Source organism: Mustela lutreola, chromosome 3 (genome assembly GCF_030435805.1).
Source record: "Mustela lutreola isolate mMusLut2 chromosome 3, mMusLut2.pri, whole genome shotgun sequence".
Classification (NCBI taxonomy): domain Eukaryota; kingdom Metazoa; phylum Chordata; class Mammalia; order Carnivora; family Mustelidae; genus Mustela; species Mustela lutreola.
Genome location: NC_081292.1, coordinates 209858626 through 209878973, shown reverse-complemented (window position 1 = coordinate 209878973; position 20348 = coordinate 209858626). Strand labels below are relative to the sequence as shown.

At 42.7% G+C, this 20348-nt stretch overlaps 1 protein-coding gene across 10 annotated transcripts in view; it reads left to right on the top strand.

The window, feature by feature from the left end:
• GULP1 (GULP PTB domain containing engulfment adaptor 1) overlaps positions 1–20348 on the top strand; it is a 241267-nt gene that overhangs the window by 56365 nt on the left and 164554 nt on the right. For 5 of the 10 annotated variants that reach the window (XM_059168641.1, XM_059168640.1, XM_059168632.1 and 2 more), the window contains exon 2: positions 17078–17229. The exons of 3 other annotated variants lie outside the window; for them this stretch is intronic. The gene's annotated coding sequence lies outside the window, so the exon portion shown is untranslated. Of the gene's footprint in view, positions 1–14664; positions 16095–17077; positions 17230–20348 lie in introns of those variants that run through there. 2 more of the 10 variants (XM_059168642.1, XM_059168635.1) reach the window with 2 other exon arrangements.

Sequence of the window (20348 nt, the reverse complement as noted above, 5' to 3'; positions counted from 1 at the left end):
AATTAATGCATTTTTCTCAAAAGTAGATGAAAATTGCCAAAGCTTTCTGATAAACCAAAAAGACAAGTTTTAAAATCTGCTAAAAAAGAAAACTTATTTACATTTCTTCTTAAAAAGTAAATTAATGCAGAATGCATTCCAAATTTTGTGGTTTTTTTGGAAACTTCCACATTCGAAAGAAGCGAAGACTCTGCATCTGCATCGTTCTGGCGCGACACAGTCCGTTTGTGCTTTTGTCTGTCGATGAGCATTTACGTTATTTTCACTTTTTTGGTCTATTTTGAAGAATGCCCCTGTGAACAGTTGTGTTCAAATTTTTGTGGACCTGTGTTTTGAATTTCGGGGGCCACAGAGCTCAAAGTGGAATTACTGGGTCATATGGTAAATCTGTGTCTAATATTTTGAGGACTTGACAAACCTTTCCCAAAGGTAATGCACCAATTTACAGCCATTTCTGGGGTCCCAGTTTCTCTTTCTGTTTGCAGATGCTTCATAATGTTCGCCGTTCTAGAGGGTGTGCAGTGGCATCTCTTTGTGGCTCTGATTGGCATTTCTCTGATGCCTAATGATGTTGAGCATCTTTTTAAGTGTTTATTGATAATTTGTGTATCTTTTTTGGAGAAATATTTATTCAGATCCTCGCCCAGATTTTAAATTGAGTTCTCTTCTCATATGTAATTTTTGCAGATATTTTCTGCCATTTTGTAGGATGTCTTTTCACTTTCTTGATGTTGTCCTTTGAAGCTTAAGAGTTTTTAATTTTGATGAAAACCAATGTGTGTGTGTGTGTGTGTTTTATTGCTTTCACTTTTGGTGTCTTATCTAAGAAACTGTTGTTTAATTAAGGTCACAAAAATTTACTTCTGTGTTTTCTTCTAATGGTTTTATAGTTTTAGGTACTATATTCAAGTCTATAATTTACTCTTTTGCGAAGAGATAGCCAGTTTTACCAGCCCTATTTGTTGAGAAGACTATTCTTTACCCATTTATCTGTCTTGGCACCTTTGCAGAACATCAGTTGGCTATAAGTATAGGGTTTATTTCTGGACTTTCTGATTTACTCCATTGATCTGTATGTCTAGCCTCATGTCACCACACTGTCTTAATTACTGTAGCTTTGTAGTAAAATTTGGAATTGGAAAATGTAAGTCTTCTTAACTTTTTTCTTCTTTTGCAAAATTATTTTGGCTATTCTGGGATTCTTATATTTCTGTATGAATTATGGTATCAGCTTCTGAATTTCTTCAAAAAAGACAGCTGGAATTTCATTAAATTTGTAGTTCATTTTGGGAGTTCCAGTAGAGAAATATGGCGTATCTTTCCACTAGGCAGATCTTCTGACTAACTGATTTTTGTATATTTATTTTAATGAAACTGCTTATTAGTTCTCAAAGGTTTTTGGTTGTTTCCATTGGATTTTCTATATGCAAGATCTTGTCATCTGTACAGAGATAGTTACACTTCTTCCTTTCTGTATTAGTCTGCTCAAGCCACTATATCAGAGTACCACAGATTGGGTGGCTTAAACAACAGACATTAGTTTTTCACAGTTATGGAAGCTAGAAAATCCAAGATCAAGATGTTAGCAAATACGGTCTCTGAAGCAATCCCTCTTCCCGTCTTGCATACGGCTGCCTTTTTGCCAGGTCTTCCCATGGTGGAGCTAGATCTGGGCCCTTCTAATAGAGACAGGATGTCCTCATGGGCTTTACCCCAGGACCTCCTCTCAACCCAGTTATCTCCCGAAGGCCCTGCCTCACAATGCCGTCACGGTGGGGGGTAAGGGCTTCCACATGGGAATTTGGGGGGGAAACAAATATTCAGTCCTTAACACTTCTCAATCTGGATGCCTTTTACTTTAATTTTCCTTTTGAAAATGTTATCTTTAACATGTAATACATTTAATAACATCTAATTGGAACAGATTTTTAAAAATCACAGTAATATATATTTGGACATCTGCTTCAGTCTATATTTTCAGTTCAGCAGTGAGCAAACCTGGAAGCAAACTGTCCTCATTTTGTTGATACGGTTGTCAGCAAACATTTATTGAATGATGTGGAGGTCATAAAAAAATGAGCTCTGTGTAGGAGCTTAATTTCATAGAGAAGCCAAGTTTCGGTATGGTTGAAATCCTCCAGAGAAAATATAACACTCACTATAAATTGCATGGGTAGTGGGAAGATGGCACTGGCACTGCCCATGGAGGTGAGTCGCAAAACTCCGGATGATGGAGCACAAACAGCGGAAGAATGGATGGCATTTAACGGGCAGTGCGTCAAGGGGAAGTTATTTTACATAGAGACTGCTGTGGTTAAGTCAATTAAGTGAGTGTGGAGATAATTTTCGGAAAAGTTACAGTTAAGTCTAAAAAACAGATAATGAAGATGCTGGACTATAGTTTGAGGAAGACTAATAACCAAGACTAATAAGATGTATAGAAGTGAGATAGATAGAAAGTGAAAAGGTGATTTTAATAAAAGTAGGAGAGAAAGGTGACAAGGAGAGAACTTCCGAGGGACCAAAAATAAGGCTCAGTAAAAGACTGAGGACGGCAGGAGGATGGGGAAGGAACAGTAAAAGTGACGGCCTGTTTCCAGCTAAACTCTGAGAGGAGGCCTGTGAATGGCTCAAGGTCCCAGAGCCACGAAGGGCAGAGCTAGAATTTAAAATGCCAAACCTTCTGACCCCCAAACCTTGTGTTCTTTATACCACGCGCATTTTAGGGGTAACTATGGAGGGTTGTAGCCTTTATTACATTCCCCAAATCTTCAGTAGCATAATCCAACCCATGTCCCTAAGTAGAAGGTTTTACGTTTTCCGGTGAAGTGTACCTTACAGTAGAGGACTGTAAGCTAATTCTGAAGGTATTCATGATTAGTCGGGAAAAAAGATCAAGTATTTATATTAACAATTTACATGAATGTGTTCTAATTCATAGTAAGCAACCGCTTTTTCCGTTAGCATCATGTGACCTTGTCACACGGGTTTTCACTCCCAAGAGTCATCTCAGCACAGGAGCGAAGTGTGACCAATTTGTGGTGCTCGTTGGTGTCTGATGTGAGAACTCCTGTGCGCACATCGTGTATTCAGTTTTTCAACAAGTGCTTCGTGTGGACTGCATTTCGCGCTGCGGGAGAAATTAAGGCTTTGGGTAAAGAAGGCAGCCTGCTTTTTCTGCTCGCTGACTTTTTCTCTACGACCACCCTTTCAGCTGGACCAATGCTGCATCCCCGCTGGCCGCAGACAGCCCGAGTGTGAACCGGTTGTCCCGGTCCTCCGTTAGTTAGCTCTCTTTTCACTCTCCGAAGTGTCCCAGTCACAGTACATGTAGTAGGTACTGTGTAGGGTCACAGTACATGTAGTACGTTCAAATTCATGTTGCAGTAGAATTTCAGATTGAATGCGTATCTTTCGTCTTCAGCTTCACTGTTGAGGAACTGAAATAGGAAAATGTTAAGTTTATGAGTACCAAAATTCTACAGTAATTATAACTGGAATTTCCAAGAAAACAATCTAAAATAGAGGTGAAGAGATTTGGTGATCCACAGAATAGGAAAATAGAACACTGATGTAGCGCTTAGGACATGTATTTCTGCCTTAAGTAAAACCAATTAAATAAGATCTTTTCTCCCCCTCAGCTGATTGCTGAGATTTTAGTAGAAACGTGAGACAAGTTACTTTTGTGTGCAAAGACCTGTAATAAGCTGTTAGCCTGGCGGAATCTGCGGGGTGATAAGTGAGTAGGAGCGCGGCGTCGAGCATCCTCGCTCGCTGGGCGGAAATGCTTTATTCGGTCTCTGACATAAATTGCTTTGGGAAAAGGCTCGGTGGGGATGAGAAGAGCCGGGGTCAGTGACAGCACATACTAAATAAAAAGCGAAAGCTGACGTTTCGTTCACCAAGCACTCACCGCATGCCAGGGGCTGCTCACAGGTGCTTCATGTACCCTCGCTGCCCTGACATTCTTGTATCAACTTGACAGATGAAGAAGATGAGATACGGAGATCAGTTAACTTGCAAGGCCCCTCAACTGGCAGAGCCAACGCTGTAGCTACCTGGTGCTGTGACATTTTTTAAAGATTTATTTATTTGAGAGAGAGAGAGAGAGAGAGATGGGGGGGTGGGCAGAGGGAGAGGGAGAATCTCACGCCTACTTCCTGCTGGGCACAGAGCCTGACATGGGGCTCAATCCCGTGACCCTGAGATCGTGACCTGAGCTGAAATCGAGAGTCAGATTCTGCACGGACTGAGCCACCCAGGTGCCCCCTAGTGCTACGTTTTTAGACTGCCTGATGCTCTTACTGTGTGTTTTTAGGTGCCCATTTACAGACAATATTTATGATACGTTTCCAGGACATACTGTGGTTAACAGTCTCTGTCCACGTATTCCGTCACATTTTCCTTCTGTCTCCCTCTGTCACAAACACACGCACACACGCACGCGCACAGGCCCTGTGAAGCAGAGCCCGCGAGGATGCCCTCACTTCATAGTTAGGATATATTATGTGGTTTGCCCAGAATTGCTCATTAGGAAGTGGCGGGACTGAGATTGTCTCCAGCTTAGCTCCTTGTAGTCTGTGAGCGCCTCGTTCTGCAACGCGGAGATCACAAGTGCACGTGCTGAAATCATCATTGCGTTGGACCCTACAGGACTCCTCCTCGGCAGTATAAAACTTGAAACCAGCATGTTTTGTTTTGTTTTTAAAGATTTTATTTATTTATCTGACAGAGATCACAAGCAAGCAAAGAGGCAGAGAGAGAGGAGGAAGCAGGCTCCCCACTGAGCAGAGAGCCCGATGTGGGGCTCGATCCCAGGACCCTGAGATCATGACCTGAGCCGAAGGCAGCGGCTTAACCCACTGAGCCCCCCAGGTACCCCGAAGACAGCACGTTTATCAGCCTTTTACCTTTAAATATTTTCCCATGCTTAGGGTGGTTCGTTAAACGTCTGTGCTGATACAATGAGCCCAAGAAAGTAGGCTGATAGTTCACTTTAATTTCCCATCTGTGAAACGGCAGTAATATGAGTACTTCTTCGTAGACTTGACAGAAATAAAATAAAGAATGCTCTTGTAAAGCACTTGAAGCAGTGTGTGGCATTCTGTTCTCTCACGTTGTTAACGCGGACTCGTGCTGGACACTACGGGCAGCTCGTATGAAGCCGTTCTCATTACTGGGAATTGCTCCCAGTGCACGAGTGTCATTGAAGTCCAGAACACCGGGTGATGTTCTTGGGCTAATTCTGAAGAGATTTTATTGGTGACCAACATGTATTTTAGGAAAGAACTCTGCACTTTGAAGAAATACAAAATATGTTTTAGAAAATCCATGTCCTCAGTGAGTTCAAACTTTCCCTTCTATTAAAAATACAGTATTTTGTGAGGGCCTGCAAAGTTGGGGAGGGGTTGGCAGTGGGGAATGGATGTCTTCCGGAACATACACTTTCAGTTTTATAAGAAGAAAGGATTCAGGAGATTGGTTTCATGACAGTGTATGTGACTGAACTTATTATTGAACTAAATACTTAAAAATGCTTTAAGATGGTCAATTTTTTTAAGATAGTAAATTTTAAGTATAATTTTACTACAACAAACTTTAAAAAAGAAAAAAAGCACATTTATTTGAGTGTTAAGAAATCTCAGTCTGGGGTGCCTGGTAGCTCGTGGGTTCATGGTCTGACTCTTGGGTTTGGCTCAGGTCCCGTGAGCTCCACGTGGAGTCCTGCTGGGTGTGGAGCCCCGTGAAGACCCTCTCTAGCCTCTCCTGTCCCTCCCTCGCCCCTCACTTGGGCACGCACACTCTCCCTGTAAAAGAATCAGTGATAAAAGTAAGTTTTATTTTTCTATCCTTTACACGGATAGAAAGTATTGTTTCCCTTTTCCGTCGTCTTCTCCTTCCTTCTCTCCCCTCCCCCCCCTTCCTCCTTTGTCAACACACCTGCTCAAACTGGATCTGCAGAAGATTCCCTGTGTTGGATTTTGGCTTGTTCTCCAGGGCTTGCTAGTGAAGATTTTTGCTGTCGCACAAAGACAGACTTGGACTTGGGGCGGACGTATTAGGAGAGCTTCAACGTGGCCCTTACTGTGGCAGGCCAACAATGCAAATGACTATTTCCCAAGGAATGTTTGTTTGTAGGGCTCTTTTTCTTTATGCCATTTTTATCACGTACTTGACAGTTCATTTGCAGATATTTATTTATCTATGTTAAATCAGAAACGAAGTGCAATGTTTTTAAGGTCTTTTGACCCATGTTGCTAGTTTTGTGTGTGTGTGCTCTTTTTTTCTTTTCTTTTTTTAAATATTTTATTTATTTATTTGACAGACAGAGGTCACTAGTAGACAGAGAGGCAGGCAGGGGGGGGGAGGGGAAGCAGGCTCCCCGCTGAGCAGAGAGACCAATGTGGGGCTGGATCCCAGGACCCTGAGATCCTGACCTGAGCCAAAGGCTGGGCTCTCAGCTCAGCGGGAAGACTGCTTCCCCCACTCTCTGCCTGCCTCTCTGCCTACTTGTGATCTCTTTCTCTCTGTCAAATAAATAAAATCTTAAAAAAAAAAAAAAAAAAGCACAAATACTGGCCATTTCTAGTCAGAAAAAATTAAGTAATCGACACATTAGGAAATGTAATGTGTATGTAATCAGTATAGCATCTTAATTAGTGGGTAACAGCATCAACTGTATTCTTTTAACTTCTAGATTCTTTTCATTTTGAGAAGAAAGCCAAAAATTCCTTTTGATTTAAAAAAATGCTAAGATAATTATAAGACAATTATATAGGAATATTGAAAGGTTTATCAATTATAATTTTCTTCATAGATAAATTTAGTATTTTAAATTGGATTTGGATGACAAAGAAATGTATAACATTATCAGATATGTATTTCAAAGTATCTATAAACTGATACACTACCATCCTGTTCTCACTTCCTTATCTAGTTTTAACATTAATTTATTCCTTTAACAGATAGTATTGAGTTACAATTTTACACCAGGCACTGTGCCATATATATCTCCATGTTGGGGATAGAACGGTGACCCAAGCAGATAGAGTCATGGTAACTCATTAGGCTCTAGAGTGATACATGCCATGAAAGAGAAATGAATTGTGCTATGATTGTGTGTTTTACAGTCCTTAAGGTGACACAACACTGCAATAAGTTATTGTCTATAACTCAAAGTACCTATAGAACTAAGCCAAACTTTTGGAATGCTTTTTTTTGCTAGTGGAATAAAAAATGCATTTCCTTTTGTCATGTTTGCTTCATGCTTCTACAGCCTGCAAAATCAAAGCCTTTAATTGGGTTGGGATCAAATTCATCTCATGGAAGAAGCCGTGTTATTGTTTTTTTTTTTTTTTTTTTTTTTTTTTTTTTTTTTTTTTTTTTTTTTAGTAAAAGTGGTCACTTAGTCGCTATCAGATGTAAGAGCAGGATGAATTAAAAAGTGATGTTCATTTACCATTAACTTTAACTTTCCTGAAGAGAAGAAAGTGACAGACCTGAAAGAGTCAACTGTTCTTTTTTCTGTAATCTTAAAAGGAAACCATTTTGATTTTCCACATGACCTTAACCATACTACGGACTTAAAGAAGTGAAGTCAATTTAAGATGTTGCTTACACAAGAGTAAGCTTGAGGAATTGTACAAGGAGATATACCAGACTCAACCCAGGGAGGAAAAAACCAGTAAGTAAATAGGAAAAAAGTTGGAGGCCAGCTAACCACAGAGGTTTTCACTGTGTACTTTGTGATTGTTCCGTACTCTATGACCAGCTTGCTTTAAAAACATGGTAAATATGCAGACTTGTTGACATTTTGTAATGAGACTGTGAACTCCTCGGTGTTGGAGAGCGTCTCCCCATTGGCCATGAGCTGGGCTCCCTCTTGATCTCCAATTCTCTTTGACTGATGTCCTGTGGTTAGTGCCTCACTAGTGCCCTTTGATGGTTTTACCCAGTTCATTCGCAGGTTCTCTGCTTAGGATCTTATAAACAGTGTGACTCATGACTAGAAAATGTATCCTGGCCAGGGTTCTCTGAACCGAGACTAATTTTCAAGCAGAAAGATCTTCAATCACAGCCTAAAAAGCCCATGTCTACTTAGCATAGCTTTTAAAGAATCTTGATTGAGCATCATAGACAAGTGCATGCCTTCCTTGAGCACTGATTTTCAAGCAGTGACAATTTCCACTACTAGCTAAAACTACTAGAAGCATTCCAAGGCTTTTATCGCTTTTTTCTGGCACCAAATCTTGCATGTCTCCAGGAGTGGGAAGCCCTTTGGCAGTAAGAGCGCTTCCACCTGTGAAGCTTTATTCTGATTTCTTAAGAGCAAGACTGATTTAATTATTAATGTTGACTAAGTCTGCGGTGAGCCTTTTGGTTTTTGGTCAGGTCAGGGTGTGCATAGCGTTTGATCCCAGAGCCCTTGACGGTGCTCTTATCCGAAGGATGCTGGAGGAGGAGATGAAAGCAACCGTTCGGGGGCTGCTTGGGGCAGGACAGGAAGTCATGGCTACAGACTTGAATGTGGTGCAATAAACCAACAACCACCTTCTAGAGATTTTATTGTGGATGCTGATATTTCATTTTACTATCTGATTATAAAAGTTGAAAGGTAAGTAGCTAAAGTAACAGTTGGGGTTTAATATATCACAGTAGTTTAATTCACTGTACAACTGAAGACTGTTACCCTTCAACACAGTCTGGGATATTGCTCCTCTTCTGTGGTGGCATAAACCTGAACACTTAAGTATTTTCCCCCTAAAATTAGCAATTGAAAGAGTTTCAAGTGTCACTGCACTGTGAAATATTAAGCAGATGACATTTACAGATACTGTGGTCGTTAGTACAAATGGCTGAACACTGTACGCAACAACTCCGAGTGTGTCGTGCTCCGCAAGTGTATCTGACAGGAAGTAGGTGTCTTCATCTGTGTGAATCAGTCACCACTCATCTGTTTGCCTGTCATGTCCCAGGCATCTTTCTGTCAAGTTGTTTTCAAGAGACTGAGCCTGTGTCTGATCTCAGGCCATTTAAATGAGAAATGCAGAGGACCCAGGCATTTATGCATTTTCAAAGCTCTTAGCGTGTTTCTAATATACAACTAGGTTTGAATACCATGTTTTTTAGTAGTAAGGAAAAATATAAGGCCTCATTTCTTATTTTATTGATGGAAATAAGTAATATAAACTGATGAAAATTGAAGCTGGTACAGCAGTGCGGAATCACCGAGGAATGGACACCTCCTGGGTGTTGTGACAGTTGAGTAGAAGGTCAAAGGATGGAAAAGTGCATGAGCTACGTGCAGGTGTAGGAAAAGGCTCAGGTGAGACCCTGAGATTGGAGTGTAATGGGTGGTTTGAAGCAGAGCAAGAAGCCTGAGGTGGATGGAATGTCGGAGGGAGGAAGGAGGAGGAGGAGGAGACGGATGATGGGGAGAGAGGGGAGAGAAAGCGTGGCCAGCTCACGGGGCCGGTAAGTCTGTGAGCAGAAGCCGTCAAATGATTGGATCTTACCCATATTTTGAGAAGATCATTATGACTTTATCATTAATATTCTTACAGAAACAATATGGAGGACATTCTTGGGCATTACACATTTGACCTTCATTATGATTGTCAGACATTCACACCTAAAGCAAATCAATGTGATTGTTTTTTTGCAGATAATTGTATGAGAAGAAAAACTTATTGGGGCAAATTGACGCTAATTCATGCAGCTTTTAATGACTTGGTTTAGAAAGCACCTCGGTGCCTATCGTGCCTTTGATGTATGTATATGGTGATAATTATCCTCTTTTGAAGGGGGGGAGCCACATTTCTTTTAGGAAAATGTACACGTCATTTATGTTCAATAAATTTTTTTCTTAATTCAAAGGGACTTTGAACAAAACCTAGTTCCCATCATGATTGCCTGCCTTTCCGAATTTAATTCTATTTCCTTCTTAATGACAAAATGTTCAATATGAATACTGAGATATACAGTCAGCTCAATTAAAAAAAATAAAAATTATTTATAGCTTCTTTCTGAACCTTATTTTATAAGCTCACACCTAGTTGTCAGATCCTTCTGCATTTCAGCTAACAATTTAGTTGTAATAATTGACTCATTTTCTGGAAATGAAATTGTTAATCATGAAGCCATCTCTATCTCTTCATTTTTCGAGCGTATTATGCATAAAACTGTGGAGATATCCCATGGGAAAGTGTTTCCTTGATGAAATGAAATGAAGAATCATGATATACTTTGGGAACTTCAAAATACATAATAATATATTTAAAACACAAGAAAATACCAGAGTAAAAACATTGTTTAAATCTATTTATGTAAATGTTTTCCAAACATATTTGAGTATAAAGTCCTTGTGTGTGTGTGTGTGTGTGTGTGTGTGTAAAACTTCATAGTTCATAGAAGAGTGTTTCTCAGAATTCATTTTGAGAATCCTGGTTCCTGCATAGATAGCTGAAGCTGACTTTTATTTTTGCAAATGTCGTTATTGATGTTGCTCTACTTATCCGCATGTTTATAAACAAAGCAAACAGTGGAAGACTTCACGATTCTTTCTGACACTGAACAGATGTGAAGTTGATTCCCGTATTACTGCCTGCAGGACTTTCAAATAAACCTGTTACTCGTTTTTTGCTTGTTCTTGTAGAGTCTTAAATTTAATTCATCAATGGCTTCAGGCTCTTCACAGGAAGAGTAACTTAAGGCCTTCTCTCCGTGTGTCAAGATGGTAAATGGTTGTGTCTCTTTCATAAGCCCCTGAACATTAGGGAGCATGGACCTTTTTGTCTGTTTTTTCCTCTGTTCTCTGATTTAGAAGGCCTGTAAGTAATACTGGCCAAGAGAGTATGATCATTGTTTGCACAGTGGCTTTTCCCGCCAAATATATGAAACTTGAAGCCTGTGGAGAACTATCACCAGTTATTTCTATCCAGTTAAAGGGAATAGAATTCAGAAAAGGAAACCAAAACTTGGTAGGAGGAGGGTTCTAATAATAATAATAATAATAATAAAAATAATAATAATAATTTTAAAAACATGGCCTCTAAAGACAGGTGATGAACTTAAGTTATCAGAAAACCCTTCCCTTTCTTAATTTCCCAGGAGCTATGGAAGCATTACATTTCTTCTATTAATATAATTGCCTGCTTTTCTCCCCTAGAAAACATTGTTTTTGTCCGTTTTGTTGTAAGAATTCAGAATTATAAAACATTTAATTGTACATTCCTATGTCCATCATTATACCTTTGAACAATGATAGTATATCCCTGCGTGTGACGGTTCTAGTCACAGAAGATGCGTAGTGACCTGTAGATTTGTGGGTGCTGTGCAGTCACTCTGGGGTCGCTTGGGGAGTTGAGTCCAGTGGACCGGAACTGTCTAAAGCAATGGATGCCCATCATGAAACGGTTGACCTCGAGTTGAATTTAGGGTGTTTCAAGGACTGAATTATGGAGGAGTATAAAACTTACCCTGAGAATTTCGAGGAAGCGTTGACAGATGGTTAACAGGTGGGTGGCCGAATCAGGACTAGCATTTCTGAACCACGGCCGCAGAAGGTAGAGCCGGGAGGAGGAGAGGCAGAGGCAGTGTAAGGAAGAATAGTCCGTTTGCTTGTCAAGGCCAAGTTACCAGTGTCTGGCCGTGGGATGGAGAAGATGCTGTGGATTCTGGAGCTCTTGAAAAATGGAAGTGCCCAAGATGTGGCGACAGGGTGTAGCGTCGAGGAAAGGGAAGAAGGGTGATGGTCAGCCTTTTCCCAGGTGAGAAACTGGGGGCAAAGCAGCTTTGACGGTCATGAAGATGAGGGCTTCCTCAGACCTGCTGATTTGGGACACTTGTGGGTCTGACCAGTGGCGGTGACGTGCTTGTCGTACTTCATATGCGTGTACTCTGTTGAATTTATAGACTGTGTCCTAGTAAGCATATCAAGTCTAACACTGCAGTTTTTACTAAAACTCTTTTTAGTAGATTTTACTAAAATCTTCAGTTTGCATACAGTGGGCTTGATGTGTGCTGTTGCTGCCTTATCCTCTGTCTCTAGAACCAGCCGACTGCCTCTGCGCTGCTCAGCAGCATCATTTACGATGGTTGAAAAGTAAACCCGTTTCCTAAGCCGTCGTCCTGCTCACAGCGCTCAAGTAATAGGAAACCCTTTTGCAGTTCAGTGCTTGCAAGTCCGGGGAGAGCCTTGTTGGTTTTCTATGTGGGGGTTCGGTGTTCTGTTGCATGGAGGGAACCATGGTTACACTGAGAATGCTGGGTTTCTCGGCACCCACTGAAAAGCGCCCCTTGAGACCACTTCCTGGTCCCTGGGATTACCTGGGTTACTTACTAAGACAGAAATATCTATGGAGAGAATTCACAATAGACACTAACGATTTTACATTCCCAACAGCACGTTCGGAGCCCTGGGTTCATTGTACGATGCCTTCAGCATTGCTTTTGTGTTCTGATGAAGCCCACCCGATCTGGATCTCTATCCCCAGGAAGTATAAAATGAGATCACATGTTTGTATTTGTTGTAGTAACAAATGGACAATGATTTTACCTTTATGTGTAATTATAAATTTTAGTTTATTTGTGCAGGTAAATAGAACACAGATTCCTCGAAGGTGGAGAATCTGTCCTGCTCATTGTGTCAGCTCTGTCTGGACACATCCGTAGTACACAGTCCATCCTGGATGCCTGAAGGGACTGTGGTTCCTGGAACAGTATTTCCGGTTTTTCTGTTAGCATTTGTCCGTGTCTGTGCGGAGGGGCTATGACGGATGGAGGAGACGGCAGGTGCGGGGAAGTCGCCTTAGCTGTAGGTCACACAGTTGAGCTCCACTGGATGGATAGACGCGTCGTGCCCCAGGTTCCTTTCGACTCCCTCCAGGCAAATCTGAGGACACGTAGTAGCTCCTGGGTTCAGGATGGAGCAACAGGGAGCTTTAGCTTGTGCCTAGCCGTGGAGAAGCAGATGGCGCTTAATATGCAGACACCGGGGGCTTTCACAGTCGGGGCCTACCCGTGCCAGCGGGCGGGATTTCTTCGTCAAGTTTCAGCTATGGAGGGAAGTGACACGAAAGTACGGTGTTGTCCTGGCAACTCAGAAACGGGTGCCAAGACAGGAACGGGTCCACGCTGAAGCTCACAGGAGGGAGGCACAATTAGAAACGGGCATCTACATCCTTCTCCTGGAGGAGTGGCTTGAGGCAGGAGGAGGCCAGTCAGAAGAGTGACCTAGGCAGCTGCATGCACAGTGGAAGAGCCTGGGCACTTCGGCGGTGGGGCGGGTGCGGATCCGTCTGAAGCCCGGGACTGGGGCTGCGGCGGCGGCCGGCGGGCGCGCCCGAGCTCTTAGCCTCTCGCCCTTTCCCCTTCCCCGTGCGGCCCTGCCCCGTCATCCTTCCTGGAGCCTGTCCCTCCTCTTCTCTCGTCCACGCTTCTCTTCCCCTTTCCTCACCTTCTTCCTCCCGGCTGTGGGATGTGGCTTTGTAAGTGGTTGTAGGTGCGGCGGAAGTTCTAGTACTTTCTAGTACAGGAAGGTGAGTTGTGATGTGTAACTGCGCACCATCTAGGAAAGGGGGCTCGGCTCTCTTGGCGGTGAGGAGTCCATACAATGGAAAAGTGTATTTTTTCTGCTCTATGGATTGAGTCTATGAATGTATTTGACTTAGCCTCAAGTTACAAAAAAACTCCACAAAGTGTTTTAAGCACAATTAAGGAAATACAGAAGCTGTACATAAATTATGTGTGCTTTATTGTTCTTGTGAAGAAAGAGAAAAATCATAGCACAGATTTGTTTGTTTTTGCTTTGGAATTAGCTGGCGGGGGGCAGGTATCTGCAAATGCAGAGCGTTCTTGGAGAGCACACGTTTTCCAGGGACCTGAGATGCCTAACGAATGTGGGTGGCCTTTCTTTCCTTCTCATTGGGTTAGTCTGATTCTTCAAGAGTGTATTAAAAAGAGTAAAAAGATATTATTTTCACAGTGTTGTATGCGCTGTTTTGTTCCTTTGCAGTTTGAAAACTGGTACCGTAGGTGGCTGTTGAGACGGACAGAGGAGACGACACAGGTTCCTGTGACGCAGGCGGGGAACTCGCTTTTGAGTTGTGTCTCAGTAAGGGTGTGGCGCGAAGAAGACCCGAATCCCAGCCACTCGGGCTTTCAGAGAACCCAGGGAGGAAGGGCGGCGACTCAGAAACGGGACATCCGCGGGGCCGCTCGAGCCGGTGCCCGCCTTGTCCCCGGCTGATGGAGCGGACTCTCGCGGGGGTGAGGTCGCTGCCTCCGACTCGGCTCCACCTGCCACCAGTGCTTTCCGTCCCACGTAATGTCTCTTCTTCTGACTCGGTGCCTGGTCACCCGCGTCCTTCTTCCTGATGTCTCCTGTCTGGGGACGTCTGGGAAGCACCTTCTCCCAGTCTTCCCCGCAGGGTGGGAGCAGAGCGGGTTCCCGCGGGGACGAGCCACTGCTGCTTCCTCCGGTGTCATCTTGGCCCCGGTCCCTGCTCCTGCCTTCGATGACCTCGTCGGTGCCCAGCCTGGGGCTGTCGGAGGGGAAGCGCTGTGTCCAGCGCCTCAACGGGCTATTCCCGCAGCAGGAGGACGGGCCGGCACCCTGCGGACCGGGTCTGTGGGTGTGGCGGGGCCTGGGGTGGCAGCTGGAGGGCGGCCAGGACTGCAGCCTCGGCCCTGCGGCTCCCCCTGGCCTCCTGTGTTTCCGCCTCCGTCAGGCAATGAGCGAGTGAGAAATGACGGCTCCTCGCTCCGTCTCCGGGTGTCGTCGCGTACTCACTTGTCACCTCCCTCGGTGACGGCATCGATTTCCCTTTGGCTGAACGTTTCTTGACTCCTTTGTGGGGTGTGTCTCTCGGCGGGACATGAGGGGCCATCAGTGACTCGGGCGGGGACTTCAGCTGACTTGGTCACGGTGACATCCGTAGGTGCCTGAGGCTTGTTCCGTTCTAGAAAGCGTGAGGATGTCCTCTCGGAGCGTTGCTGTCCTGAAGGTGTTGCTTCTCCATGAAGTCCCTGAGCAGGGACTCGACTACGTAGGTGTCACTGGCAAGAAGCAGAGTTAATGATTTTGAAAAGTGAGACATGTTGTTTAAATGTGTGTCCCGCTCCCGGTTACTGTTGTGTGTGTGTGTGTGTGTGTTGTTGTTGTTGTTCTGGTTTGTTTGATTTTTGGCCAGGTGGCTCTTGATGACCTACGAAGAGTTCTCTCTCCTCTAGTGCACCTTTGCGTCTGCCCCACCAGCTCCTTCCCAGATCTGTCTGGAGCGTCTGCTATGTGCTGGGCACGAGACAGTGATGTGGTTTCTATGCCATTCAGAGAGACGGCGCCCGTGATTGCTCCACTTACTAATCAGCCGGCAAGACGGGAGCAGCTCAGCAGAATGGTTGCCGTGATGAGGCAGCACTTTTCATCAGCCTACGAGCACCTGATATGTTTTTCAGGCTTCCCGCTGTGTCCGATTTCTTCTGTAGTAGGTTTTCCTGGCAGGTACTAATAGAAAAAAAATAAACATTATTTCATATGGCAATAAATTCATAGCGTAGGATAGTTTGTCACATGAGCTTGCTTTAGCTATAATAGGTAAAGATTTTTCTTTAACTGTATGATCAACAGTCATAGTTTGAAAAAAAAAAAAAAAAGTGAAGTAAGATGATAAATAGTACAGAGGATTTTAGCACGCAAACCAGAGGGCTGTCCTCCAGTTGTGAAAAGGAAACGAAGAGTCGGAAGTCCTCGGTTGTGGTCTTGGCTCTGATGCTTGTAACTCAAGTATTGATTTTCTTTCTCAGTAAAAGACGGACCCTTCCTAAAAGACAGGGTTGTTTTGAAAATAAGATGTTATTAGAGCAGTGAAAACGTTCCGGAACATTCATCACCGTCAGCACGGAACTAGTTTGAGTGGATTGTTCAGGCATTAAGAATGAAGTTAGATGCAAATCGCCTGACGTCTGTTTGAGCGTTCATGACAGCACGGTCTAGTTCATATGCGTGCCCCGCTCCTCTGCGAGATGAGAAGCTTCATGATTTCGTCGTGTCCCCAGTGTACAGCGCTGGGCAGGTGTTCAGGAAGGTTCCCTGGGTGAGTAAAACTGGCAGACACGAGGAAGGAGCAGATTCCTGGTGTCACCGGTCGTTACAAACCAGCACACCAGGTTTCGGTTACATTTTGGAGGGGGGTCATTGTTTCCCTCTGCTTTAGTCTGTGATGGGGGAAGGCTTTTTGTTCCTTTCCTTTTGCCTTTTTTGCTCTAACCACTAACAGCAAAGATGTGCTCTTGGTTGATCTTAAGTAACTGGGCGAAATGAAGTTTTCGTTGTCTGAAAGATGCACTGTCCTGAGTGGATTTTAAGTGTTTTTGTGCCTAGCGAAGAGAGAAAAGCTGGTCTGCCTCGCGTTGCCTCGTCGGGGGTTTTCCAGAGCAGGGACCTGCTATGGCTAACAGTCGTACTGTCCACCTCAAAATTGATCTAGAGCGTTTGGAAGACCGATTTTTGGTCATTGACTTCTTTTAGCTACCGAGAGCGTGGAAATCAGGTGTGCTTGGTGTGCGGCAGGACCTTCTTTTCTCCGCGGCTCAGTACTGGATTCCCGCAGGACGCCCTCGCAGAGACTTTCTCGGCGAGTGCGGGCTCTGACATCGCTTGCTGGGAAAGGGGACTTTGCTTGCACAGTTTGTTTTCTCAGCACAGGTTGTAACTTCTCCTGGAATGTGTCCTTTTCGCTAGTAACAAGACCTCGTATTTGCAAGGTACTTCACTCCTGAAAGCGCTTTTATGGATGGGCGGCTCCTTTGAGCCTGAGCCCCAGGAGAGGAAGCACAGGTGTTCTTAGCGTCCTGTGGCGAGGGCTCTGTGGCAGACTTTGGCCTAACTCACATGCAAAATATTTGTGCAATGGAATTAGACTTGACCCAATTATGATGACATTTCCACACTTTTTACTTTTTTTGATAAATCTGTGAACAAAGAAAAGGCCTGCTCTGTGTTAAACTGTATCATTGGGTTCTGGAACTTGGGTAGACTAGGTTCAAATGAGATGATTGTAATCTTCTTTGCTCACAGATAGGAAACTATCTTCATTTATCACAAAGTGATTGAAGAATAACTGAGAAACTAGAGATCTCGTTGATGTTTGGTGAGGATAGAAATCACTCCCTCCTGATGAAGAAAATGTGTAACAGAGAAGGCTGCAGAGAAAGAACTTCGTAGCTTGGGTAAATATGCGTGTTCATTATAAGTATTTCCTATATTCATTTATAGCTTAGACTCTGTCCTGTGGGGTTGGGGAGGGAGTGATTCCAACATATGGTTATAATCGAAGCCTCTTTCTTCAGTGATGGTAGTTCATTGAGTTCTGTTTCAGATGGGGCTAACAAGCGGAGAAGAGAATTTTGGGGAAGGATCAGGTACCCTGGAGAAAAAGCCTTATTGAGATATCATAGTACATTTGAACCTACTTAAAAAAGGAAAATGGTCATTATTATTATTTTTTTAAACAGGGGAACAGTGAAGAAAAGCGAAGCTAAACTTTTCTTTCTTTATAGCTGACATTTATTTGGGGAGAACTTCTTGGGGTCTTAATGATATTTTGTGCACTGAGTCTCCAAAAATAGTGAAATTGTACACCCAGTTATCTGATACAGCCTTATTAAAGTCTCTTACAAAATAAAGTTGGATTTATTTTTCCGGCTTTGTAAACACTGATAGTTCAAGTCTTTATTTTTGATAGGCCATTGGGATACTTCATAGTAGATATCAAACCCTTATCAGATAGGGAAGAGCTGTGAAAGGTTCAAGTGTCAACATCAGTAATTGCCCGGAAACTTCTATGACCAGTTGGTAAGGCACAGTGTTCGCTTAGGTGTTGTCTTTGTGAGAAGCTCCAAAGAAAACAAAAGTAGAATCGAGTAGGAATGATTCTGTTTAGCTGCCAATCAGTACTTTATTTGCTTTTATACAAAAGGAATGAAGGGATATTATTCATCTTGTGTAATTTTTTTAATTAATAAAATGATGCACATCTCCTGTTGCATATCGGATTTATAAAGGTGTTCATATCCGTCCTGACTTTGTTTGCCAGTTGTATAAATCAATCACATTTACGCTATCTTCAACAGAGTATGGGATTAATGCAATGCTCCAGTCCAGAGTTCATGAAAGCCCATGTTGTATCTTTTTTTTTAAGATTTTATTTATTTATTTGAGAAAAAGAGAGAAGCAAGTAAGCACAAGCAGTGGGAAAGGCAGGGGGAGAAGCAGAAGCAGGCTCTGTGCTGATCAGGGAGCCCCATGTGGGGCTCGATCCCAGGACCCTGGGGTCATGACCTGAACTGAAGGCAGAGGCTTAATGGACTGAGACCCCTCGTGCCCCCTATATTGTATCATTTCTTAAGAAAACACAAACTTTTTCAAAAGCAAAAACAAAAAGAAAAGGAAACATTTTAAACTATGTAAGTTCTGCCCTCTTATTTATTTATTTATTTAAGATATTTATGGGGCGCCTGGGTGGCTCGGTTGGTTAGGCATCTGCCTTTGGCTCAGGTCATGATCCCAAGGTCGTTGGATCCAGCCCTGCATTGGGCTCTGCCCACTGCTCCCTCTGCCTCTGCCCTTCCTCTCCACTCGTACACTCTCTCGCTATCTCTGTCTCTTTCTCTCAGATAAATAAATAGAATCTTAAAACAAATAAAAAACTAAAAAGCTAAGAAAATATTTATTTATTTATTTGAGAGGGAAGGGGCAAAGGGGCAGGGGAGAGGGAGAGAGACTCTTAAGCAGAGTCTGCTGACCACAGACCCCGGCGGGGTTTGACCTCAGGACCCTGAGACTGCAGTCCAAGCTGAAATCAAGACTCGGTAGCCTAACGGATGGAGCCACCAGGTGCCCCTCTCCAATCTTAATTTTTAAAAGGCTGCTAAAGACTTGTGTGACCTACCATGTCCTTTTCTTCAGATGTCTTTAGAAAAAAGTAGCTGAATAACAGTTTTGTAGAAATGTTTGGTTTTTTTTCAATGTATCTTTTAATTATTTGGCCTATTTTATAGCTATATTTATATAGCTCAATTTGGAGAAAGTAAAATTAAAATTTAATAAATTATATATTATACATTAGTAAATAGCATATGTTCCAGAGTGATCATTTGCTTGAACTTGACAGAAAACCAATTAAAATTCAGTTAAAAAAATACATGTTGGTTATTATAATTTAAGTTTTAGATGATGCTTCAGGCAAGGCTGAATCCAGGCCTGAGGGCAAAATGACCATCAGTCTTTCAGTCCTTTTCATATGAGTTTAATCAAGTCATATGAAAGGGATGGTTTCTTTATAAATAGTTTTAGAAAAAGGTGCTGATTTGATTTTCTTTACTTTAACGTAGTGCACATTTCCAGATTCCTGAGAAATAACGAAGGGCTAGGGTCCTCGTACTCTTACTGGCCAGTGTTGGAACTAACACCAGAGGCCCCTCAGTCAAACATAACGTGTGAAGAGGAAGGAAAGAAGTACAGGTCTGCAAGGAAAATCCAGGGCAGTTATGGGAATGTGGTCTTTGGTTTTGTTTTATTTTGTTTTGTTTTTTGCTTGCTTTTTTTTTTTTTTTTCCCCATGGGGGTGTGGTGGCAGGAAAGGCCAGTGTATGTATATACTAAATTACATGAAGAGTGAAATGTGTGCTGTTAGGTGAAAATACCATTGAGCAAAAGAACAGCCGGTTAAAATGGCGCACTAGTATTTCATAGCGGATTAGCACAGGATGGTGGCAAAGTCTTGATACTGAGAGTGTTTGATCACCGAAAAAACGCCTTGGAACATAACCATACTCGTGATGATAGCATCCCAAAAGGCTGTTTCTTCATCCGTAAGATGGTAACTGTCTGGTTAATAGAAGCTGTGTGTATATATTTTTCATGTGCTGAATTACATTGATACACAAGGTTTTCTAGGTTTTATTAAGCATTGTTTGTATGATTTAATATTATCCAATTATGATGCTATTGCAACTATTCTAGAATAGAAACAAAGAAGAATAAAACTCTCCTCCGCACCCTAACTTTACTGTAGGACATTGGAACACAGAATTGCAACTCCCGGAGATTGCCTTAAACACATTACATACTTCGTAGACATAACATGAGGAGAACTAAACTCCACAGGACTGGAAAAATTCAAGTAAAGAATTTATATGTAACCAAAGTTTATGAATGTTTTCTGCCCAATTTTTTATTAAGGAATCAACCATAGTTTCTTGATTTCCTTCATTTGAGCAGTCTCTGTTGTGTGGCTGTTTACAAAAATGCTTCCTAAGAGCCTTCATTGAGTAGGTGGTCCTTTCCT